Here is a 23059-nt window from a genome sequence, read left to right as displayed (position 1 = left end):
TGCTGGAGGAGACTCTTGAGAGTCCCATGGACTGCAAGAAGATCAAACCTATCCATTCTTAAGGAAATCAGCCCTGAGTGCTCACTGGAAGGACAGATCGTGAAGCTGAGGCTCCAATACTTTGGCCACCTCATGAGAAGAGAATACTCCCTGGAAAAGACCCTGATGTTGGGAAAGATGGAGGGCACAAGGAGAAGGGGATGAGCGAGGACGAGATGGTTGAACAGTGTTCTCGAAGCTACGAACATGAGTTTGACCAAACTGCGGGAGGCAGTGGAAGAAAAGAGTGCCTGGTGTTCTCTGGTCCATGGGGTCACGAAGAGTCAGACACGACTAAATGACTAAACAACAACAACAACAACAACTAGGCACCGACAGTGCTATTTCTTAATACAGTTCCGAAAGAGGGAAGGGCATTTGGGGAGGCTCTGCCCCACTAGAAATGTTTCCTGAAACACAGTTTTTCTTCCCTCTCGCCTGTTGTATAGCTATAAAACTGCTAGCACATTTGCAAAGCTAAGCAGGATCCCATAGGGTTTCAAACTGGAAGGGGAGCCATGTGTTAAGATTCCTGCATTGCAGGGGGTTGGACTAAATGGCTCACAAGATCCCTCCCAAGTCTACAGTTCTACGATTCTATGCTTCATACTGTACAGTATATCACACAGCTCCTCTCCTGCCTGTACAGTGGTACCTCAGGTTAAGTACTTAATTCGTTCCAGAGGTCCGTTCTTAACCTGAAACTGTTCTTAACCTGAAGCACCACTTTAGCTAATGGGGCCTCCTGCTGCCGCCGCACCGCCAGAGCACGATTTCTGTTCTCATCCTGAAGCAAAGTTCTTAACCTGAAGCACTATTTCTGGGTTAGCGGAGTCTGTAACCTGAAGTGTATGTAACCCGAGGTACCACTGTACTAGCAAAATGTTCTTGCAGAGGTGGGGGGACAATATTATGTAAGGCTAGGAAAAGTTCCTGGAATCAGATGCAGATGAGCGGAAGAAAACAGCAATAACCTTCTCTCGTTGGGGTGCAGGCCAATCATCTAGCTGTTCCCTTGGCTGCAATCCTCTTTTCAAAAGTGAGAAAAAATGTGAGTCATTCTGAGCGGCTGCTGTCACTGCCGCTTTGTTGGGAACAGCCTTCTTTGATCCTCAAAAGCATGAATTCCTCTACTAGCTGTAACCTTTTCCTGGTTGCCGGCCAATCTCTGCACTGAGAGAATAGGACATGAAAGCGCCATCTGGGGGAACCTGCAGGCCTCTGCAGAAAATGAAACCAAGGCCAGTTATTATGACAGAATATGAGATTCATCAGCTTCTTCAGTGGGTGGGAAGCTTGAGTTCTCAGTTTAGATTAAAAATCAACCCATGCAAAGCAGATTCTGTAGTGTGCATGGTGTAACTGAGTGCATTCAGCAGCTCTGTACCTCATCACAGATCTCTGCTGGAGGCCCTCACAAAGATGTTTAATTGGTAAATATTTGGGAAACAAAGATTTTTTGCATCGAGGAGCAAATTTCAGCTGAGCTAAATTAGTGTGTCTTGAATGTTATGAAATCACACTTCTTTCTTCCCTATGTTCTGATCTTCTCTGTGGGGGTCTGCACACAAATGTAAGCGTTACCACTGTTACCACTGTTACCAGTCTCAGTATCTTAAAAAAAAAATCCTCGTGAAAATCGATAGATATTTTAACATGGGTTTCCCAAATATTCCTTTTTTGGTTTGGAAAGGCAACCTTCCCTAATACTATGTAATTTTCCTATGCTGGTTTCACAAAAAAAAAAAATATGCATTTTATGCATAATTACATTGTATATGCATTTTTATACACATTACTTGACTTGAGAAATGCTTTATATTTTGGAGAAGTGTGATTTTTTTAAAAGGATGTTTGTGTTGCAATTTGTGCATTGTATTGGAAAGAGTGAATTTGGTAGTTTTGCCTTTAAATCTGAAATAATAATAATAATAATAATAATAATAATAATAATAATAATAATAATAATAAGCTCTCCCATCCCCAATGGTGGCTGCCATTTTGTTTTTCCCATTTTTGATTTTTGCATGTGAAGCACAACATTGCTTTGGGACTTTATTTTGATGGAAGAACTGGTGGTCACCTCAAAGATCAGCTTACCTGTGGGGTGCAATATTTTTCTTGGGTGTCATTCCTTTCTCCAAATGCCCTGGAATGACACTACACTGGAGCATTATGGGGGGAAATAAATGTCGGCTGCCAGGAGTGACTGCCAGTGTCTGCTCTACCAGTTTCCTTTTGTATCCAATGCTTCTTTCTTAATCATAAATTAGAGGGGAATGGACCAAATGGGCCCCACTTCATTCTGCTATTCATTGCAAAATAAATGTACATCCCTATATCTCTACTTACAGGAAGCTTTACCTTAAATGCATATAACAAACACACCCTGGGACATTGTTCATCCAACTGCATGTTCATAATTGCCTGCTGAAATCATGGAAGTATTTATACCACAAATGTTCTGGAGTGGTGTAGTGCTTCACATTTCTTGTGCTATTGGGGAAAAGTGCTGCTCCAGAGAGAGTGACATTGCAGAACAACTAATGTAGCAGAATGATGAGTGCTTGGTCCAGTATGAACCAACGACTAATGCATGGTGGCGCTGTGGTCTAAACCACTGAGCCTCTTGAGCTTCCTGATCTGAAGGTTGGCAGTTTGAATCCATTCAATGGGGTGAGCTCCTGTTGCTCTGTCGCAGCTCCTGCCAACCTAGCAGTTCAAAAGCACACCAGTGCAAGTAGATAAATAGGTACCACTGCGGCGGGAAGGTAAACAGCATTTCCGTGCGCTCTGGTTTCCATCAAGGTGTTCTGTTGTGCTAGAAGCGGTTTAGTCATGCTGGCCACGTGACCCGGAAAGCTGTCTGTGGACAAACGCCAGCTCCTTTGGCCTGAAAGCAAAATGAGCACCACAATCCCATAGTCGCCTTTGACTGGACTTAACTATCCAGGGGTCCTTTACCTTTTTTACCTTTTACCTGTGCCAATGACATGTTGTAGAATACACTTGCAAAAAAACAACAACCCATCAGTCTGGAAGGATGCTCTCAAATATGAAGTAACAAAGTTTTGGCTTTGCTATATAAAGAAGCCTGAACAGTATAAACTCTATCTATATGTTCTATCTATAAGCCCTATCAGTTTAATCAGAGTTAAATTCATGAGCTGTACCTGTCTACATGGGCACGTAACTGTAGGATGAGAGGATTTCCTTGTCAAACACAACCAATCAATTTTAGAGAGAAGAACAGAACAGATATGTTCAAGGTTGCTGTGTTCTAAAGCAGCCTTCCCCCAACATAGTGCCCTTGAAAACTACATGTCCCACCAGCTTGCACAGGGTGTCAGGCAACATGGGAGTTGTAGTCCAAAATAATCGGGAGAGTACCACATTGAGGAAAGCTGTTCTAGGGCAATGGGATTCTGGTCAAGGTGATCAATCAAAGAGGATTTAAGATAAGAGCAGAAAGGTTGATGGGTCCTTTGGAGGTCATGCAGGCCTAAAAGAAGATCATTAATTTTTGCTTTCCTCCCAGTTGGCCCTTGGTATTATCTCAATCTAGAGTTTAACATGAGTTTTAAGATTGTATTAATCCATGATAAATGTTTATCTGAATGAACCCTTAGGAAAAGAAGGACTGCTGGCAATGACTCTATAGTTCTCCCCCCGCACCAATTCTTTTAGAAACCCTCAGCTTTGAGACAACAGGGAGAAGGCAAATAATTTGCCAACAGTTCTGTTTCTGTGACGGCAAATCCATCATTCCAAATCAACTTAGTATGTTTGAGATACTTGAAGTTTGCGGTTGTATTGTTACAAATCTGCTTCGATTAGGTTTACCATGATATGACTTTGTGGTTTTTTTCTGTATTTCAATGAAAAGTCTCCTGGATTAATGTGCCCTCAAAGCTCTGTAAGCTGCTTTCCCTAAATGTGCTTTATAGGGATAATTCGTAAAACTGCATGAGATAAAACATTAATTATTGCTATGAAAACGGGACTGCATTGTTTTGCACCGATCTGTTTTGATGCGCTCCTCCACTTCTTTACATGCATCCAAGCAATCTGGGTGAAACTGAAAAGAAACTCAAAACATCACAAGGCTGTTTTTAACTGCAAATGAAAACCAGGAAATAAAACAATCCTTTGTTCGTTTTATCAAGCACACCCCAGCGCGCTTCATTCTGCACTGCCTTCCAACTTGCTTAAAACATGTACAAAATGGGTGCTCCAATTTCAATCGGATAATACTTTAAACCTCCTTTGTGCGAAACTCATTGAGCAGGCTCAGAAAGAGTTTGTCAGTTCATCGCCTAATACACTTTGGGCAAGCCAGCATATGCTGATGGTTCAATGGTAAAGGTTGAATATTCGGTTTTGTGCCACAGAATGCCTCAGACCCTTTTCCGGAACGAGGGCCACATTTCCTGGCGGGCCACTTTCCAGGGGCCACTTTGCAAATGGTGGGTGGGGCCAGGCAAAAATGGGCAGAACAAGGGATGTGACTCTTACATCAAGCAATATTCCAGCCACACAGTTGGAGGTTTCAACACACACACTTCTCCATGCTAGCAAACACAAAACTACCAGGTAAAAGCATTCAAGGAGGGTGTGGGCAAAGGATATGCGGTGTCCTGTGGAGAGGTTCAAGGGCTGGACAAAGACACTTGGAGGACCAAATTCAGTCCTCAGGTGCTACACAATGTGCACATCCACATATAAAACAATTTCTCCACTCCAACTGTTTTCAAACAAACTGCACACTTTAAGTCAGGGATGGGGCAGCTGCAGGTCTCTAGAATTTGTTGGACTACAACTCCCATCATCCTTGTCTACAGGCCATGCTGGCTGGCTGTGCTGGGAGATGGGGTCCAACTGCATCTGAAGGGTCACAGGTTCTCCCATCTGTCTTTTGGGTGCATATACAATTGATGCTGCATGTTCTGCCCTGGGACAGACCAGCAGCTTGTGCCAAGGGGCACATATTATTTTATTATTTCATTCCTCATTTATGTCCCACACATTAACAATGATGCAGCGCTTGCTAAGATAATACACTTCGAAAAAAGGAACAGGACACCTTATCTTAGCTCAAGATTTATTTATTTTTTCCGTTTCAGAACCGAGCTCACCGTCCTTTCACACGAAAATACATTTGGGGTTCCCACCCAGCTTTCTTTCAGCAGAGGATAGCAATCTACTGTCTGCCCACCATGACCCAAAGCCACCCATCTCCTTCATTACATGCTGCAGTGTAGGGGTTAGGGTGTCAAACTAGGACCTGGGAGACCAGAGTTTGAATCCCCACTCAGCCATGAAGCTCTCTGGGTCATCTCAGGCAGTCACTGTCTCTCAGCCAGACCTACCTCACAGGGTTGTTGTAAAGATAAAAGTTGAGCTCGTGGGAGAAAGTGGGATATAAGTCACAAATGAATGAAAGTTGTGGTTTTCAGACTCAAAACCAGGAGGAGAGAGCACGTCAGTCACTCACGTAGTTTCTCCGTCTGCACACTGCCTTAGTTTCTGATCATAAAATCAACACTATTCTTTTAGAAGTTCTAATATTTAATACATCACAAGTGTTTGCGAAATGTGGAGATTATTAAAAATTTTATAATACAATATGCTGCTGTGTTTATATATTAATACATTGGAACTCGTTAGCAACAACTGTTGTTAAGTAAGCTGTTAAGATGTCTAATGTTGTGGTGTGAAGAGGTATGCTTGGACTGGTTCCAGTTTCTTTTATAGATCATTATTATTTGAATGACATGAGTGTGTTTACTGAAAGACTGATTAACGACTAGCTTTGACTGACCTCTGCGGAAATGCTCGCTTTGTAAAGAGAAATTAGAGGAGTGTGTTTATTTCAATCCCTAATGCAGAGAGAATAATTGTTGAGGGTGAATAAACACAGGGCCTAATTGATTACTTAGACAGCAAGAAACCCAATTAGGGGAAATGAAAAGAAGAAGGGATTGAGGACAGTTTGATTAATTTATTGGGGAGCAATCTCTCTTAAAGGCTAAATATTGCTTTGCAATGATCAACACTCTTCGGCACATGGAAATGTATACATAGGTGATCCTGACACAAAGTGGGCTGTTTTGGGTGATAGTTTCTGGGGAACAATATATTTTGCATTTGTTTGTATTTTTTATTTTTTTAAAAAAAACAAGTTACTGAAAGAAAGTTGTGAGGAAGCTACATATATTTGATAGCATGGTGTGAGTATCTCTTCCTTATCCCCTGAGGAGTTGGGGCAGGGACTAATCTAGTAGTGGACTGTGGGGTCTCCGATTTCACTGCCACCCTATGTGTTGCCAAAATTCAGCACCCCCTTGACACTCGCACTCCTTCTTAAATCATAGTTGTGGCATCTCCACAGCGTCCCCAGGCTCCACACCCAGTGTGACCAAACCAATTGCACTCCCGTAAATCTGCCTCTGACTAGTCCAAGATTCCTTGTGCATTGTTGGAGTTATAATGCTCTTTTTGTTTTCTGTCTAAAAATACATTTTGTACTTCTGGTGATATCTCCCTCTTGTGTGTGAACGGGACCTGCTATGATTGTGTAGGATTAAGTACTGGAAATGAGGGCTGCTGAATTTGTCGGGAATCCTGAGCAAACATCCAGGTTGCTCTTTGGATGAGGTTTAGAACTTACCTTATCCAAATTCCCCATCCTTTGAATTGTTCACTTTTGGTAAGTTTCTGTTTGAGGTCCGCCAGGCAATTAACTTTCACTGTTGGGTATGGGAAGATTTCCAGTAGTAACTCAAGTGAAGGGACAGCCAAGCTCTGTTCCTGGAAAAGGAAATATGAGTGTGTGTTTGTGTGTGTTTTCTAAACCAGCTCCAACAATACAGGTAGTTTCGTATGTGGTTGTATTTTTTTTTCATGATCTGTTGGTTTTTTTTAGTGACTTTTCCAGAGATCATTTTCTCTCCCAGAAAATTGTGAAATTTGTGCCTTTAGTTCTTGCGGAAAATGATGCCCACTTCACACAGAGGCCTGCACGACGGGTGTGTGGGAGCAGAGGGGTGTGTGTGTGTGTGTGTGTGTATTAGTGGTGGGCGATTCACTGCCCTTCAGCTACCTTGACGGCTGGGAGTACAACAGTATTACATCAAAATGATATGTGTGCTTCTAATCAATCATAAAATCATTAAAGGGCATTAAAAGGAATAACTCATTTGGCTGCAGAGAGCTCATGTGTGTGCCCTTGAATTCAAGAAGAGGGCACAGCCATGAGCCCACTGAGGCCAAACTCGTTACCTCTTTTAACACCCTTTAATGAAGGTAGTTAGAGCATGGATTTTAGTCACACTGAAACAACAGAAACAGTGGGGGGGGGGCAAAGGGGAAAGGGTTTAGCTAGAGGAAAAGCTCCTTTCAGTTTTTGAACTGGGCTCAAGAGCTTCCCATGCTATATGTGTGTGTGTGGGGGGGACTCCTTAAAGGCATTAAAAAGAGGTTGTATCTTTGAGGCCAATGCTGAACACTGCAAGCCAGCTTCAGTAATGTCTGTGAAGGATAACAGCAACGGGAGACTAAATTTGTGCCCTGTAACAGAGGAAGTTTCTGCAGCTCTGATGGGAAGATGCCTGATCATTCCCTGAGGGAATTATTTCTGCCTTTGATCTACACACAAAACTAATTTTCCCATCAAAAAGAGTTGCGCCTGCATAGCCATGGCAATGTATCACCCTTATAAAGGTCAATGAGATGTTCACACAAGGACCAAATGCAGGATATACTTGAACCGTATGAGTAAGGAAATGTGATTGCCCAGGGTGGACAGAAGTGTTATAATCTGGTACTTAAAAAGGTAAAGGGACCCCTGACCATTAGGTCCAGTCATGACCGACTCGCTTTGTTGGCCGAGGGAGCCGGCGTACAGCTTCCGGGTCATGTGGCCAGCATGACTAAGCCTCTTCTGAAGCACACAGAAACACCATTTACCTTCCTGCTGGAGCAGTACCTATTTATCTACATGCACTTGATGTGCTTTCAAACTGCTAGGTTGGCAGGAGCAGGGACCGAGCAACAGGAGCTCACCCCGTCGTGGGGATTCGAACCACCGACGTTCTGATCGGCAAGTCCTAGGCTCTGTGGTTTAACACACAGCGCCACCCGTGTCCCTGATCTGGTACTTAAGTTGTCCCAATAGAAAAGAATGAAAATGTAGGCTGGTTGCCTGTAGCAAGAGTACAGAGCATCTCTACATCAAACCACATTCAGTGCCCAAGGCTGGCTTGACTTTCTTTACTTATGTCTTCCTCTTCCTTATCCTTGTTGGTTTCTGCTCTCTTCACTGTGCAGCGAAATGCTTGTCACAAGACAATGTTTACATTCCACAGTCAATTGCTGTTGGGAGTTTTCCCACGGGAAAGGGAGACTGGATGTGACGTACACTGGTTTCCTGTTTTTCACTGTTCTTTGCAGTTCAGTGTGTGTTTTTTTCTCTCCGTGCTTTAGAGGAGAGAGGATGCTTTTCTCTGCTCCGGCAGAGGCAAGATGTTTTTCTGTAATCTACCAGCTTTGAAGTGTAAATAAAGCAACTTAGAGTATGTGGCACGTACTCCTCATCCTTCCGCTGTGCACGGGACACTGCATATCACCAACAATCCTAACTTCCTTTCATAAAGAAAATCATGGGATTTCCAGGCAGGCTCCAATCCACACAATGACCAGACCTAGACCTGCTTAGCTTCAACGTGGTTGTTCCAATAATTTTGGAGATGGGAGCCTGGTGACTTAAGGATGGTACTTGGCAGTTCCAGCTAGGAGCCTGCCAGGATAAGGGTAGAAGACTATCAGAAGGTTGGTGAGGACCAAGGATGGCAACAAGCAGGCCAGTGAAGAAGCTACTTTCCCTGCATTATAAACACTTATATGGGCCTATGAACTAAGCATGAATGCCAATGTCAGTTTCCTTTTCTTCCAAAAATCACAGGGGCAAGAAGAGATCCTGTGGTGATAACATTTCTATTGAAATTGTGGCATTTTAAAATAGAGCAAGGGATGCGGGTGGCACTGTGGGTTAAACCACAGAGCCTAGGACTTGCTGATCAGAAGGTTGGCGGTTCGAATCCCCGTGACGGGGTGAGCTCCCGTTGCTCAGTCCCTGCTCCTGCCAACCTAGCAGTTCGAAAGCACGTCAAAGTGCAAGTAGATAAATAGGTGCCGCTCTGGTGGGTGCTCTGGTTCGCCAGAAGCTGCTTAGTCATGCTGGCCACATGACCCGGAAGCTGTACGCCGGCTCCCTTGGCCAATAAAGCGAGATGAGCGCTGCAACCCCAGAGTCGTCCACGACTGGACATAATGGTCAAGGGGCCCTTTATCTTTACCTTTAAAATAGAGCAACCACAGTAAAAAAAATATCTAAAATATACTGTGTTTATCTTACAGTTTGGAAATCTCTTATATCAGTACTTTGAGGTTCGCTGAGTCTTGTTCCCTCCACCCCACCATCCAAAATGTGTTGTATCCACACATTTGCTTTAGCTGTTGTTTTTTATGCCCATGAAGCTTTGCTGCCTGAGGCAGAATAGCAAATGGAGGTCCCTCTCCCCCAAAACAAGGTGTTTTGTACACGAAGATACTTACTTCGCCAAAGCTTTATTAGGCATTATGAATATAGGCCATCATAAAACATCCATGTATAAAACTTTAAAATATATACAAAAACAGCCATGTAAAACATGTAATAATGAGGATTTTCATTGGAGTTTCTTCCCGCTAAATAGTGCCATTCACCACTCTAAGAGATACTATTGACAAAAACTCAGCCACCCTTGCAGTTACTTCCAGGTTAATGTCAGACAGATAGAATTTGATACTTTTCTTGTGCCATGATGCTAGATTACCCCCCAAAATGGGATAGCACGTGTTTGCATAGCTACCTTTGTACACTAAGATGTCCGAGGTGTTTTGGCACCTAAGAAAGAAAATCCCACAAGTGCCTCACTCTGGAAGTAAATAATAATACTATGGTAATAATAAATTAAACAACAACCATTTGCTACCCCTATCAGGTCACCCAAAACCAGCTCCCTCCTTCTGCCTAATGGTAGGGCCCTTCCTCCTGGTATCACCACAGGGGCCAGGTAGCTGTTCCTTGCTTTGCTTGAAAGCTCCCACCTTTTCTCCATAGGCCCAAATGTTGCCCATTTACTTTTGTGTGTGTTGAACTGGTGGCAATGAAGCCATCTTTGCTGCTTTCTGAGCTGGGTCTGTTTCAGCTGGAACACAGTGAGTCAGATTCTGAGAGAATGTTACTCGTGGGAGCATTTTGGATAAATTTAAAACCTGCTCCATGTGATAAATGAGCTAATGGAAGAAAAAGAAGTGAGGGGGGGGGACGGGACACCCAACCAACAGATTTATGTTTGTAACAGATTTTTTTCCCTCGGGACTGAGAGACAATATGTAGAACAATGGAAGTGGGTCTCCTTGAAGCAAACGGGCACAGATGTATGTATCCAAGTAAGTAATGATAGGGCTAGTGTTTCAGGGAAAATTTCAATCCATAAACATAACACGACAGAAGAGACACTCAGGGCCAAATTAATCCTTATGGCAAGTATAACATAAGGCATAAGACCAGACATAAGATACTGGTCATTGTGTTTGCCGTTGGCAAGTCAGAAATCGTTTTTTGAAGCAGGCAAATGTCAATACTGTTGCCATCTGAGAAGCCAGTTCAAACATTCCTTGAGTCAGCTGTTCAGAAATAACTGATTCATGTGAGTAGCAACTGATTCATGTGAGTAGACTCATTGGGTGACACGAGAAGGCATTATCAGAACGGAACAGCAGCTTCTTCCATGAAAATCAACACTGAGTTCCCAACACACCCTTCTCACAGAAGAATTAGCTCCTTTGAGAGTTTCTCCTTCAGCATTCTTCGTCTGCACTTACTGACTGACCCAAATAACACACCCTATGTTTTGTGTGTGTGTGTGTGTGTGGTTCTTGTGTTGAGGAAAACTCAACTTGAGTTCCCATCTGGAACTTCTGGCAGCCACATCTGGGCAGGGCCAGAGGCAAAAAGTGGGCAAAGCAATGAATGTCAATTTTGTATACAAAACTAGTTTCCACACGCACTCACACATGGCCCTCTATCCTCTGTCCAGGCAACTAAGAGGTATTACCAGAGTTCAAGAATGCATTTCAGTCTGGGGAAAAGCAGTGTGCAAAGCTGGGCTGGTGAAGGGTGTGACATGAGGGGTGTGGCTAAAGAGCACCTGGGGCCTGAGTACAGTCCAAGGGGCCAGATAGAGGGACCTGGGCGCTACATTTGGGGCCCATGCCTGAGACCCCCTCTCTTTGACTTTTTTCTTTATATATTTCCAAAATAGGCAAATCACTATCTGTGTAAGCAATTGTTTAGAACAGTGGTTCCCAATTGGTGGTCCGCAGACCCCAGGGAGTCTGTGTAACCCACCCAGCGGGTCCATGGCACCATTCACATAACAAAACTAGCAAAACCAAATTTTTGTTTACCTTAGCACAGTATGGGAGTAAAAAAGATCAGGGAGAAGGAAAGCAGCTGTGAGCTTTTCTCTTCAAAACCAGACTTTCATGCATTCCCAGTAAGATGTAGCGTGACAGGGGTAATTTAGTAATTTTAGAGGGTGAACATTACTTTTTGCAAATTTATTCAGTGAAGGGTCTTAAAAAAATGTTTTGGGGTATAAAGAATTCAAATCTGCTATCATTATTTTAGTGACTGAACAACAATTAGGTTGGTAAGTCTACGTTTGATTAAAAAGCACATAAACTGTTCCTGGAAAACCAAAGAATTTTAATTTACCTTCTGAATATGTCAGATCATTCTTAACAATAATAGTAAGTACTTGGCAATCATTTTGACACGATTTCTATGCAATTTTACACATGTTTTACTTACCAAGCAAAACGTAATTATATTAATTTAACCAATATATATTTTGAATTCCCAAGTCACATTACAACTTTTTTTAGCACCCCTCATTTTTTGAATTTGGAAGTTTTAATATTCAACATGCCCCATATGCAGTACAGAGCGGGGGAAGCCTGGTTGTCTGAATGCATCCTGAGAACAAAAGACAGAATGCAAAAGGCCTGATGAAGGGGTAGTGACTCATCATGTGCTCAGTTCTGTGCTACATCATGCCATGTGGCATCACTGTTTCCTCTGACCACTCTTGATTCTGACCAGGAGTGGAAGGAACTGGAGGAGGAGGAGGAGGAGGAGGAGGAGGAGGAGGAGGAGGAGGAGGAGGAAGGATGGATATTACGGAACCAAGCCCTTTTGGTGAAGCCCCATCCCTTCAGTTTCCCAAGCAGGAAACCCTGAGGATGCTTCTTCTCCCAGAGGAGGATCCAGACAGCAAGGAGGATCCAGTGCCGTCTTCCAGGGAGAGGTGGCACATCAAGAGATTCAATCCACTAGACATAGCATCCACCTGCAGGCCAGGAATTCCCACTGGGAAATAACTGGAAATTCTCCACCTCTGCTTAAAGGTTGGGTGGGTAAGCATGGTAACTTGTTGGAACAACATCACAGCTCCTGAGCAGTCTTGGAACTCTACTAATCTCACACCCCTGAACCTTGATCCTTACTCCTGGGCCAGACTTCTTTGTTTTGTAAGACCTCCAGGACTAGATTTTGCTCTTTGCTTGCCACTGAACTTGTACCATTAGATTGCTCCCCCCCCCCTTTTTAACTTTGAGTAAAAATGGCACATATCAGTGGTTTGGATCAGGAGACAAGATACATTGCTTCTTGGCTGACCCACAGTGTCAAGGCAACCACCACAGACCGTGACATTGCACTGTGGCCAGCCAAAATGCTTCTAGGCCTCACCGACATTGGGCTTTCTTTTGAGAATCAGATTGACATTTACAGAACCTCTGATCTTTGCATAAGCGACAGCTCACAATGGACATCACTGATGGACATAATATTGGTTATCCTATACCTGCAGTCCAAGATGCTGCGTTAACCTAGGATTCTACTAGGCTGTGTACTGTATCTTGCTTAAGACTCCTTCTCTCAGACTGGAAGCAGGAGACCCAGCCGTGCAGATTCACCCTGATGTGCCAGCATTGCAGCTTGAAGGATCAGGCCATGAGAGAATGACCTGGACAAAAAAGAAATGCCTTCAGGATAATGTCTAGGTGAGCATTTGTGGAGCATTAAGAGATGATCACCTGTCAGGCAAAGGGATTGACCCAGATCGGGGGAAGAGTGTGGAAGAGAATTTTAATGAATTCCTGCGGCGTTAAGACTATGCGGAGCAGAAAAAGAGCTTTGAGTTATGCATGGTGGCACAATAAAGCACACTGCAGGGAAGTCCAGCGCTAGGCCTCAGTGAGGTGAAGCTTGATGAAAAGATAGAGGGAAATGAGGATAAAGCTGGCAGAAACAGCCCCTCTTCAGAACCGTGACGTTCAAGGCAATGGTTTCACATGTGATGCTAAGAGCACAATTTTCAAGCAATGTGTAAGTTCGCCAACTGCATTCCCTGTGGGCACATAAGGAACTAGGCCAGTTCACACCTTACTGCTGGACCAGAGCTGCTATTGAAAAGCTGCTTCCGTTTGGCCAGGAGGTACCCTGGATCAGTATTCTTCAACTTTTATGACCTTTCCAGATGATGTTGACCTACATCTTCCATCATCCCTGGGGAGGATGAGAGCTATAGCACAACAACTTTTGAGGCCCTAAGGTTAAAAAAAAACCACTGGCCTGGATTGTTCGATTAGTTCCTACACCAGCATCCCCAATAGAGGTTCAGTACCAGTTTGAAAACTCAATGTACCACCCGGGTACTCCATGATAGGATAGATGCTCTTGGGCAGACCCAACTCCTCCTACCAAGTGCATGAAGATCCTGGCAATGGGGTAAGGTAAGGTTACCAGACATCCCTGTTTCCCTGGGACAGTCCCCGGATTTACAAATCAGTCCCCTGACAAAATCCAACCATTTAATAGGAAGTTGAAAAGTGTCCCCAGATTCATTGAAAAAAATCTGGTAACCTTAGGGTAATGGGGAGGTTGGTCCATGGCATGGAATAGGAGCAAGGCGGGAAAACATGGGAAGAGAAGGAGCATGACCTGGAATTTTATAGGTGTGCATTGTGCAATTTCTTATTAACTGTTCAAGACACTTCTCTGCTGCTCTGGCTGGTTATCCTGTAGCTCCATCCTTTTACTAGAGTTGACAGCAGGTGGTAGGCTGGATCCCAGCCTAATATTTCTGGGGTGCTGGATTCATGATCTACTATAAGTTCACATTCTGACCCTTGTGTGCATTACTCCTGTGAAATGGAAGGTGTCATTCCTGCTCTCCTTTCAGAAACAACCAGTAGCAACATATGAATTAAACTCAAGTGACAAGAAGCTGTGTTGTATGAACTTGGACCAATACCTTTTACCTTGGGAAGTCCCTGTAGGCAATTGATGGGAGACCTGCAGCTTGCCAGATCTTGTTGCACTCAGGAGTAGATGTTGTGGTGGAGCACTGATGCTCACCTGACCTTCTAACAGCTGAGCTACTGTTGCTTATTCGGAAGGAGAGAGGGGGACAGCAGGCAGGTCGGTGTGGTGCAAACACTCCAGCAGGGGCATCAGATTGGCTCTGCCAGCCTATTTGCACTGTGCCAACCATTTGCACCACCTCACCCTTCCCCTCCTTCTTCCCAGTAAGTAACAGTGACTCAGTTGTTGGGAAGAGAGTGCCAACCCCACCACTGCACCGTCTGTTACTGGTTGGACTGCAGTTCCCATTGGCCATGTTGCCTGGGGCTGATGGGAGTCGGAGTCCAACTATAACTTGAAGGACAGAGGTTCCCCGCCCCTCCTACAAACAGTTTTTCACACAAAGACTTGAAGCTGGCTAATGCTAGAACCGTTTGGGTGTTACTAGAGGGTAAAGGATGGGCAAGCAGTATTGTACCCACTGGCTCTGCCGTTGTTTTGCACATCCAGCTCGACATGGGCACCAAGGCTCTGTCTGCATGATTGCATGTATACCCTGCAATGCGGAAAGGCATGGAGCCAGTGAGCATATTCCATTTTTCTCCTGATTCACCCAGTTCAGTTTGCACTGGGGCAACGTGATCTGCAGAGTCCATGTAGCCAACTAGATCTGCAGTGGCTGTCCATAGGCAGGGCTCTTTCCTGTGTTTGTTGCCTAAAGTCCTTTCCCTTGAGTTTCATCCTGGGACCTTGGTTCTAGCTGCAAAGGGTTGCCATACATCCGGGAATTCCCAGACACATCCTCTTTTGGAGTCCTACATGCCCATCTGGGGAGAATTTTAAAGCAAGTGTCCTGGATTTTGGATATATATATATATATATATATACCGGTAAATGCACAGGTAGCTCTGGTTTGGACTCTGGCATGGGCAACCTGGGCTCTGGCGATGGTGACAGCAGCCCAAACTCTAGCATGGTTGAACTGGGCTCTGGTTCAGGCTCTGGCTGTGGTGTTGGCGTCCCAGGGTCTGGTTCAGGCATGGGCACGGGTGATCTGGACTGTGGCTGTGGTGTGGGCAGCGGGCTATCAGGCGATTGCCCTAAATTGTGTCCAGATTTTGACCTCTTGAAATATGGCAACCCTAGTAGCACCAGCTATGTTCTACAACTGAGTTATGGGGACAGAGGTTGACTGACTTCCATTGTTGGGATAGGGACAGAATTACCTTCCAGATCTGATTGGCTGTTTACCCAGATTCTATTTATGCTGTGGTTCCTTTCTGTGCTTTGTGAACCAAAGAGCTGGCAGTATGGGGACGGATGAACTTTGGGGTCCCTTGCCAATCCTTGTGATCCTCACAAAACATGGCTAATAGCATCTTTGAAACCATTGCTTCCCTAAAATAAGAATGAGAAATAGATTGAAAGACACATTACCCTGGTTTTAAACATATTTATCAAATAAAGTAGCAATAATGAAGATGGTGATGATGAGTGGTATATTCTATAGAAAATATGAATGGCTCAGTAGACTGGTAATTAGATTTGAAGCCTTTCACCTCTTACTCAGTAGTTTGAAGCTAGCTCAGGTCACTACTGACTCCAAGGCATTATCACATGATTAATGCCCTATGAAAACCACTGGAGGTTTTCATCTAGCGACTGCTTCTGTCCCCATTTAACTCCTGGAGAGCTTTGCCATTATGTGGTACTACCTCTAAGTTATGCCTTTAACTGACAATCTGCTTCCCTCTGCACAGTGAACTTTCTTCCGCCCTGCTCTCTAAGCATATATTCAACTGCCTGTGAACCTTAGAAGTGGGCCTCACTCATTCATCCTTCTCTTATTCTTCTGATTATTCAAAATGCACATTTCTGAAATACAGTGGTACCTTGGGTTACATACGTTTCAGGTTACAGACTCCACTAACCCAGAAATAGTACCTCGGGTTAAGAACTTTGCTTCAGGATGAGAACAGAAATTGTGCGGCGGCGGCGTGGCAGCAGTGGGAGGCCCCATTAACTAAAGTGGTGTCTCAGGTTAAGAACAGTTTCAGGTTAAGAACGGACCTCCGGAACGAATTAAGTACATAACCAGAGGTACCACAGTACAAAGCCCAAGAACTCTGCTATTCTGATTGTTTTGCTGCCACATGCAATTATTCAAAAGTTGGAATGTCAATGTTCCCTCAACGTTTGCATTGGTAATCCTGTATGCTGGATATTATTATTGTTATCATAATCATCATCATCATTATCATTACTGTTAGATTAGAAGCTGAGAAGAGCCCTGTTGGGTCAGAACCCGAATAGCGGTTACACACTGATACAGGATGGCTCAGCACCCCAAAATTCCCCCCAAAGCCAACTTGTGACAAGATTTTCATTTGAACAATGGATTGTTTTCAGGGGAACAAAGCCTCAGGTTGAAGATGCAGTCACTTTTTCAAACTGCTGAACGGAAATCTGGAAGAAACCCGGAATCTGCTAACCACCTTGGAAATGACGCTTTCCGCACTACATAAGGGAATTGGTGTGACCTCCATACCTGTTGGGTCAACAGAGCCCTCAAAGCCCCAGCCCTCAAAGCCCCAGTTGCCTCTGGCAGCTCCCCCAAATTCTTTGTACTTCGCCAAATGAATCAGCTTCACAATTCTCTCATCTTTCACCCTCCCACTTGGAACTGCCACATGCTCCCCTGCTCAGATGAATCTCATCTCACCACTGAACGGAACCCACTCTGTTCTCTCCACACAGAACGTGCCTGCGAAGCTACATACTCATGCTTGTGCTGTGGGTATTATTAGAAATGCAAATAGACCTTGAAATGCTGCATTGGGTGCATGAAGCTTGCTTCTTCCCAAACAGAGACTTTTCTGGCTCTTTCTGAGCTCACCTTTCGACACAATGAACTGATCTGACAACACAGTTGTACCTCACTATGTTTTCTCTTCGCTTTTGATGAGAGATAGTGCTGGAATGGGTAAGAGGGTCTGCCGTGGAATCATTTTGAATGCAAAGATCATCTGCAGTAATACGACGATGACTAGAGAGTGTCTGGCCATGTGCAGAGTACCAGTTCCTCTCTAATAAAGAACTACAAGCTGCCTCTATATATCTGGTGTCAGAGGACAGGGCATCTAGGTCAGAGGCCTACTGTGTTCTTGCAAATTAGAGAGTCAGGACCAAATTAGCTGAGTTGGTGAATGGGTGATGGCCTCTGTGGCTGTATCACGTTTTGCACTCCTATCTCTTAAACATCTAGAAGAACTTGCCTCATGTCATGCCATCACGATAGTCCACCATTTCCCAATGGTGTAGAGCCTTTCCCACTCAGCACCAGTTGTAGAGGATTAACAGTAGGAGAAGCCTATTGCTTTCATGCCCCGTGGGCTTCCTGGAGGCCTCAGGTTGGCTGGTGGGAAGAAGGATGCTAAACTCAATAAACCTTTGATCTGATCCAGCAGCATGGTGCAGTGGCTAGAGTGCTGGACAAGGACCTAAAGATCACAATTACAATCTTTACCCAGCCATGAAGCTCACCGGGTGACCTTGGTCAGCTACTGCCTCTCAGCCTCATGTACCTCACAAGAAGGGGGTTAAATGAGAACCATGGACACCACACCTTGAGAACCTTGGAGAAAGAATAAATAAGAACATTAAGAAGTGGGACATGCACCTTGTGAACTATATTGCGTTGCCACTGGGCTTCTTGTGGAGCCTGCCTGCATTAATAGCAACAGCACCAGTGAGGCAGTCTTCTGCCAGCAGATCTTTGGGTGCTTGCAAATGCCCCAACCTTGTCACTCCCTAGATTCATCCCTGGCATAGTTCCTTCCTCCCTTCAGCTGCTTTATCTTCTCCACTGCTTGGTGGTGAGCTTCCCACTCCTCTCTCCCTCTCTCCTGGCGATCTTCCCCAAAGAAGTGTCAGGGGAGGACCTGTTAGGAAAGGCAACGAGTTGCTTTTACAGAGCAGATTGAATGGAGCATTAAACGACTGCATTAAGGAGGACTGCAGTGAGGCTAATGGTGGCCTCCGGTGGAAATGCAATGCTCTAATAATGCTCTCAGAAAAGGGGCACTTCCCAGGCCAGATCCCTTATCTGGTTCGTGCAAAAGGGTGCCCAAAGGTGATCCTTTTAGAAGGCTGGGCAGGGTCACCTGAACACCATAATTAAGAGGGGAGGTTGCCAAAAGAGGGTTACTATTTCCAGCTGCAACTCAGGGAGATCTGCTGATAATTATGGTTTCCTGCTAATCTAATTTTTACCATGTCAGTATTCTTTTATTTCCTGGAAAGACAAGGCATTTATTCAGATTCATAACCTGCCCTCTCTCTGCTGAGGCTCGTGGCAACTGATAGCAATATAAAAATAGTGGCCATAAAGCAATCAATAGTTTTTAAACATCAGCAACAGATAGATGGATGAACGGGCTGGAAAGGCAGCACAGCATAGATTATTTTTAAAAAGAAGCAGCAGCAGTCATGATTCTATGTTAGCAGCACCATCATCAATAATAATAAATATATATTTCAAGGTCAGTAGGACCCTAAAGGACATACATGCTAGAGTTGTGTGTTTTGTTTCCTAATATCACAAAAAAACCCACACCATTTTATTTCATATAGTCAAGGATCAATTGTTTTATCATGAATATTTTTGATGAGATTATATAAGGAACAAAATACTCTCAGAGGGATGGGGTGACGGTTAGTAATGCAGTACACCAGGGGAAGATTCAGTTCTATGTTTACCTCTGTCAGGGATTTCCTTCTTGCGAGTGTAGCATGTAGGTTCAAGGAATAGACAGCAGCTCTATATGTTTGGGACAGTCAACTGATGGTCTCAGGATCTACCTGGCTCCCAAACTTCTTGCTGGGCTCTGAGCATAGTCCCTCAATGCAAAGACCTCCATCCTTGCTATGCATCTGAGCTGGTTTCTTCCAAATCACACAGGTCCTTCTCTTCACCATCCCTCAGGATGAGCCACAAGAGATTCACTCAGAAATCGCCCCTCATGACCTCAGGTGATAATGAAGGCAAATGGCAATCAGTGTGCCACAGTGGTCAGAGTGTCAGATCGGGACCTGGCAGACCAGGGGTCCAGTTCTCACTTGACCATGAAGCTCACTAAGTGACCTTGGGCCAATTGCTCTCTCAGCCTCGCAGGGATGTTGTGAGGATAAAACAGGGAGGGCAGTGTTTATTACCTGGAGCTCCTTACAGGTAAGGTAGGATATAAATGTCATAATAAACTGATATATAGGGAGAGAGATTTAAAATGTAATGTATATAGAAACTCTTCTCTTATATAAGAGAGTTTGCTTGCTTATTTATTTCCACATTCCTCCAAGGAGCTCAATATAGCATACATGATTCTTTCATCATCACCCACCTTGTCGTGGACAGCTCAGTTGGTTAGAGCATGGTGCTGATAATGCCAAGGTTGCAAGTTCAATCCCTATATGGGACAACTGCATATTCCTGCATTGCAGGGAGTTTGATTAGATGATCCTCAGGGTCCCTTCCAACTTTACAATTCTATCTACCTATCATCTATCTGTCATCTATCATCTCTCAATAAAATTCAAGGTAGGCCAAGCTAAGCAACAGCAACTTGTCCAAGGTTAATCCATTGAACTTCAGGGCTGAGTAGGGATTTGAACCCAAGTCTCCACAATCCTAGCCCACAACAATGACCATGGCACTACAAACAGCCCATGCTGTTCTAAGCTAGTGAGTATGACCAATATCTTCAGACCTAGCTCAATTCAAAGATGGCTCCTGTTAAAACAAAACAACAACAACAACAATCATGTTACTAATCAGGACCAAATATCTACCCTGCACTAAACATTCTGGAATAACAACCTCTGTGTTAGCTTCAGACTGTGCCATTTTGTGATTGCAATGCATAACAAATGGGAATACCATTGCCTCCAAAGGAATATGATTCAAAGGGTGGGGGGAAACACACTGTTCTGGTGCTTCCAGAGATAAACCAGTTTCTTTCTTTCAGGTATTGGGTATCAGGTGTGCTGGTTCAGCAGAACAGGGATCAGAACTGGTGGCATAGTTGCAAAAGAGGACCACACACACACACACACACACACACACACAGTCATTTCCAGCTTCGCCTCAGTACTATCTCAGCAAGCTGATATCTGGACACAGCCCAAGGTAGAATACAGCCCAAAAATGTGGATACTGTTCAGCCAAGAACTGAATGCACATAAACCTGAACTTGGATCAAGGTGAAAGATTCTGCTGAGCGTTATGTTATTGTTACTATTATCACCACCCCACCCACACCATTGATTTAGATTCATCACCCAAGCTTCATCATGAATTCCCAAGATAGGTTGCAACAATGCTAAAGCAAAAAATAGTTAAATTACAGTCAAGAGAATGGGGTGGGTTCTAAAATGATGGGCGAAGCCAAGAATTCATTCTATGCTTTTGAAGAGAGGAATCAGAGCCAGTTCATTCTGCCAACAAGGATGGGCTGCACCTCAGATGGAGAGCACATGCCTTGCATGCCAAGGATGGACAGTACATGCCTAGCATGCAGAAGGTCCCAGGCTCAATCCCTGGCATCTCCAAGTCTGACTGGGAAAGGGCCCTGTCTCAAACCCTGAGGAGCTGCACACTGTAATTTAGATGGACTGGTGAGGCATCTCCTGATGTTCGCTAAGGATGTCCTACAGCATCAGGAAAAAAAGAAGAAATGTTTCAAGTAGAGGTATTCCAGGGCTATGAAAGCCTGTGCAGTAGGGGATCTCTAGTTCACAGATGAGGAACCTAGAACTTTCTAAATTGTGTTGGACTCCCAACTCTCACTAGCCCTGGGCCACCCTCAGAGATGATTGGCGCTGGAGTCCATCAACATCCAGAGGACCTCCAGTTTCCCTGAAGTTGGGATGGGTGGCAAGGAAATCCAAGTTGCTAAACCTTGTTTAGGGAAGCTTTTAATGTTTAATAGACTATTGTATTTAATGTATTTAAATTATGTATTGTATTTAATGTTTAATAGACTATTGTAGTTTAATATTCTGTTGGAAGCCGCCTAGAGTGGCTGAGGAAACTCAGCCAGATGGGTGGGGTATAAATAATAAATTATCATCATCATCATCCTGGAGGAGGAAGTCACATCTCCCTGCCTTAAACTATCTCATTGGGTCATTGTCCCCCCCCCCCCAAAAAAATGGGCTCTTCAGAAGTTCAATCTCTGGTTTATCTCAGCAGGGGGGAGGAGGGGAAAGCTTTGCTTGGAAAAGTGGAGAGCTGCTGGTGGTCAGCGTAGACAACAGAGAGCAAGAGCAGAGTAAGTTGGTGCAAGGCACACCCTATGCAACACAGATAAATGAAGGTTCCCATTTTCTCATCGTCACCAGGGTGTGCATTTTTCATTCCTGATCATCATCAAGTGGCACTTGTGGTGTGCTGCAGGTGACTCCTTTTGGACGCCTCTGAGCTTCACCCTCCCATTCCTGGAAGCCCTCTCCGTCCTCCCATTCCCAGACCACCATAACCCTGAAGCTGTTTTACCTGAAAAACAGCCCATCTCCCCAACTCTGATTCCTGAGGAACTCTGACTTCTCCATACAACTGAACTGCAGCAGATCTCCAAAAACTGCGGGCTTCCTTTGGTTTCCCCACCCCGCCCCGGTCCCCTCTTCAAATACAGCTGTTTAAAAGAGGCATCTCTCCCTCTCCCCTTCCTCCTTAAAGCCATGTTGTTTTCTGCCTGAGGCTGGGACGAGGAGTTGACCTGCTCTATCCTGTGCGCCTCGCACAAGAGATCCACCCACTAGTACCATCTCTCTCTCTCTCTCTCTCTCTCTCTCTCTCTCTCTCTCTCTCTCTCTCGATACATCAGACAAGAAGAGAAGGATACAAGCGAGCAAAGCAAGGAGCTGAAGACTGATGTCCCACCTCCAGAGGACTCCAGGAGGCTCCGGGCAGAGTTTCCCCTCCTCGCCGACAGATGAGAGAGGTGGAGGAAGCCAGGCGCCCAGATGCGTGATCCAAAGATCCGGTACCCGGGATCCGGCTCGCCCAACCCTCCTTTCCCGCGTCTCGGAGGGAGCCACGCGATTGCTCTGGGAAGCTTAAGGCAGCGGCGGCGGCAGCAGCAGCGCCCTACTGGAGCGAGGCGGTGCGCTTTCGCCTCGGAGGCGCCATGCCCAGCTTGGGCGCCGCGCACCCGGCGCTCTTTCCTCTGATGCGCCTTCGCTTTTCCTGGCTCTCTCCTCGCCGTCGATCCCCGACGCTTCTCTCCTCCTGGGCAAAACTTGAGTGGGGGAGAGAAAACCGCCTCGACGAAAAAGGATTACACCGGCGAAGCAGACAGCCGCGTTGGGCTGGGGAGGGGCGCGTGAGGGTGTCTCCGTGCGCGCTCGAGGGCGCGCGCGCGCCTGGGTGCGCGCCTCGCCGCTGAAATGCAGGCGGCGGGTCGGCGAGGCTGACATGGACCCGGGGCATGCTCCGCGGCCTGCCATGGGGGTCAGCGAGCCGCAGCCGCTCCGGAAAGGAGAGGA

The 23059-nt window shown here is 45.1% G+C and overlaps 1 long non-coding RNA gene across 1 annotated transcript; it reads right to left on the bottom strand.

The window, feature by feature from the left end:
* Positions 1 to 368: 368 nt before the first annotated feature.
* LOC309342390 lies at positions 369 to 22573 on the bottom strand. The gene is made up of 3 exons (XR_014156765.1): positions 22455 to 22573; positions 6710 to 6849; positions 369 to 1260 (listed from the first exon to the last, which is right to left on the bottom strand). It is a non-coding gene; the product is annotated as an uncharacterized lncRNA (long non-coding RNA).
* Between the last annotated feature and the right edge of the window lie 486 nt (positions 22574 to 23059).

This window comes from Podarcis erhardii (genome assembly GCF_964252035.2).
Source record: "Podarcis erhardii genome assembly, chromosome: 5".
In the NCBI taxonomy this organism is placed as follows: Eukaryota; Metazoa; Chordata; class Lepidosauria; order Squamata; family Lacertidae; genus Podarcis; species Podarcis erhardii.
This window is presented reverse-complemented; position numbering and strand designations above follow the sequence as displayed.